This window comes from Rhinichthys klamathensis, unplaced genomic scaffold (assembly GCF_029890125.1).
Source record: "Rhinichthys klamathensis goyatoka isolate OS25496 unplaced genomic scaffold, OSU_Roscu_1.1 h1tg000412l_1, whole genome shotgun sequence".
In the NCBI taxonomy this organism is placed as follows: domain Eukaryota; kingdom Metazoa; phylum Chordata; class Actinopteri; order Cypriniformes; family Leuciscidae; genus Rhinichthys; species Rhinichthys klamathensis.
The window spans coordinates 834,680-838,201 of NW_026606912.1; the positions used below are offsets into that span (position 1 = coordinate 834,680).

Consider the following 3,522-nt stretch of genomic DNA (forward strand, 5'->3'; position numbering starts at 1 on the left):
GTGGTAACATAACTATGTGTGCAGGTGTTGTTCACCATCATCCAACCCTAGGCCCATATAACACTGCACACATTATTACATTCCTGGACACCTTACATGACATGCTCACTAATGTTCAAAGACCAGAGCAGACCAGATACGTCATTATATGGGACAATGTTAGTTCCATAGGGCTGCTTTGGTCCGCAACTGGTTTACAGATCACCCCCTCTTCACTGTACTCAACCTCCCCATACACTCCATTCTTGAATCCAATTGAAGAGTTCTTCTCTGCCTGGTGCTAGAAGGTCTATGACCATCATTCCCATCAACGCATAGCTCTTTTACAGGCAAAGGAGGAGGCATGTGGGGATATTGACCAGGCATCATGTCAGGCCTGGATACGGCATTCCAGAAGATATTTTCCCCGGTGCCTTGGACTAGAGGACATTGCATGTGATGTAGAATTTTTAGGCCGGACCCAGAGAGACGACACGATGTAGACTGATTTTTCTTCTTTTTTTTTTTCAATGAAATTTGTGTTTTGACTTGGAAGAAAACACTTGTGTTTGTTTTGATATGTGTAAATAAACACCAGTACTTGAAGTTTGGATCCCTGTATGTTTACAGAACTATGACAAAAGTATGACCTCAAACTGACATACCTTGTGCACAGAGAAAGCAAAAGCCAGATGTGTTTTTTATTCATACCATCAGTGTGTAGTTGGCGCATTGTGTGCTTATTAATGTGATGGCTTGTGTTAACTGTTTTATACGAAAATACCATTTTTACGAAGGTTTGAAGAGTTAAGCAAGGTTCATTAGCTTTTGCAAGAGAACTACAATGTTTTGCTGATTTGGTAAAGGTTTTTTTTATTTGTGTGTAGAGTTTTGCAAAAATAGCCAATAGTTACAAAAAAATGTGCTTAAGCCATCAGAAAAAACTGTAATCTTTTACATTGTAATCCTTTAAAATATATATTTGGCTAGTTTGTGTGCTGATGCTGCGCGTGGGTGTAATAAGCAGAGTGTACGCCTATGCACATTACTAATGCACTCATTAAATAACAAAAATATTGCACCATTTACTTTAGACTAGGTTTTTGTTGGTCAATGGCGCAGTCTATTTCAGTTGCCTCAAAATAGCAATGCGCCAACAATGCACCTGAACACACCTCGTTTTCAGACCAGCACGCCCATGGGCGCACAAATGGGAGAGGAGTAGATGGAGGAGGGAGAGGAGTAGTTGATGGAGGGAGAGGATTAAATGGATAAAGAAGAGGAGTAGTTGATGGAGGGAGAGGAGTAGATGGAGGAGGGAAAGGAGTAGTTGATGGAGAGAGAGGAGTAAATGGAGGAGGGAGAGGAGTAGATGGAGGAGGGAGAGGAGTAGTTGATGGAGGGAAAGTAGTAGATGGAGGAGAAAGAGGGGTAGTTGATGGAGGGAGAGGGGATGGGGGTGAGGAGTAGTTGATTGAGGGAGAGGAGTAGATGGAGGAGGGTAGGGAGTAGTTGATTGAGGGAGAGGAGTAGTTGATGGAGAGAGATGAGTAAATGGAGGTGGGAGAGGAGTAGATGGAGGAGGGTAGGGAGTAGTTGATTGAGGGAGAGGAGTAGTTGATGGAGAGAGATGAGTAAATGGAGGTGGGAGAGGAGTAGATGGAGGAGGGAGAGGAGTAGTTGATTGAGGGAGAGTAGTAGATGGAGGAGAAAGGAGGAGTAGTTGATGGAAGTAGATGAGTAGATTGAGGAGGGAGAAGAGTAGTTGATGGAGGGAGAGGAGTAGATGGAGGAGGGAGAGGAGTAGATGATGGAGGGAGAGGAGTTGATGGAGGAGGGAGAGGTGTAGTTGATGGAGGGAGAGGAGTAGATGGAGGAGGGAGAAGAGTAGTTGATGGAGGGAGAGGAGTAGATGGAGGAGGGAGAAGAGTAGTTGATGGAGGGAGAGGAGTAGATGGAGGAGGGAGAGGAGTAGTTGATGGAAGTAGATGAGTAGATTGAGGAGGGAGAAGAGTAGATTGAGGAGGGAAAGTTTTGAAAACTGTTTTGAAAGAAGCTTCTCTTCTCAAATCTATATGTGGTTGGAGTGTGACCGTCACAGTGTTTTGTGTTATACACCACAAGCTGAATCTTGCAGAAGCTCTTTACCCACAGATCTCAAGGGTAAATCAAGTAACCCCATCCATTCACTCCTTTTTTTAATCCTCAAAATGTCTAAACACTCTCAATAATCAGGTCGTTTGGATTTTCTGAGCACTATGATGTCATACTGCTCATGCTCCGCCCACGACCACTGACGGACTGTCCTGTATTAGCATATTTCTGCCCTCAGCCATTTGACAGCCCCCATGGAAGAGAGAGGTGGAGTAAGCTGTTTTTGAGGAGGTAAAAAGGGTGTTGTTTTAGCCATTGAGGAATTTTAACCAAAGTATTTCAAACTTTACATGAACACCCTAAAGAACCAACTTGTGGAAAATGGGCATCCGATTACCCCTTTAAAAATACTGATCATTGCTTTGTTTTTACTGGTACCGGTCACCGGTAATCGTTCCGGACGTTGCATTCATAAACAGAGGGCACAACTTTTGAGAGCCAAGCGGAATCCTCTACAGGTGTCACGGGTGGTTTCATGCAGACAGAAGAAGACAGAAGAATAAGGTTCCAAAACAAAGTTTAATGACAAATATCCAAAAGGTATGCAAACATGCAGGGAAACACACTTAGGGTAACGGTGATCAGACAGAGCATGAATGTGAGGGACCAACTTATATAGCAAACACAAATGACGATGATTAATAGAAGAACACAGCGGACACATATGAACTAATAATGAGGAGCGGGAAAACTGAACAAAGGAACACATGATGAACATGAAAACAAACTAAAATGTCCATGAAAATAACTGAACATAAGGGTGACAACAGGCCTGAAATTAAATTATTATGTATATGTATCTATTTGTAATATCCTTTATGATGGATCAATATCCTGGCGCCTGAAACTACATATTGTGGAAATGACACAGCTGAAAGTTGTATTAATTTATGGATATAGCCTATCTGTTGACACAAAGTTTGCGATAATGGTGTGATCAGAGATTGCAGTATAGGCCTTACTGATAATTCAAAATTGTATTTTCTTCAAATAGTGCTGCGGCGGTTCTTCGCTGTTCGAAACATTTTTTATAACTAGAAATATGTTTTGAAATCTACTTCTTTACTTATCTCCTTATTCATATTTTTGTAAAACTGTAAATATTTGTGTACGGTAATGAAAACTGAAAGTATGTTTACAATTTCTTTAACATGATCACTCCATAATCTCAAACTTTGTGTCAACAGAAATATCCATAAATTACTACAGTCAAGAGTAATCATGAAAGTTGCATAATATTCAGCTGTGTCTTTTCCACGATTTTGCTGCTCTGGACTTTATTGCAGCACATGCTCTAGGATATTAATGTATCATAAGGAAATCCCCCTTAGGATGGTTTTGACTATAAAAGTCATGACTGACATTTTGAAGACAAACTTGATCAGAAGA

At 41.2% G+C, this 3,522-nt stretch overlaps 1 protein-coding gene across 1 annotated transcript in view; it reads left to right on the top strand.

Moving 5' to 3' along the window:
* LOC130070565 (deleted in malignant brain tumors 1 protein-like) overlaps positions 1-3,522 on the top strand; it is a 39,397-nt gene that overhangs the window by 6,429 nt on the left and 29,446 nt on the right. The window lies entirely within an intron of this gene.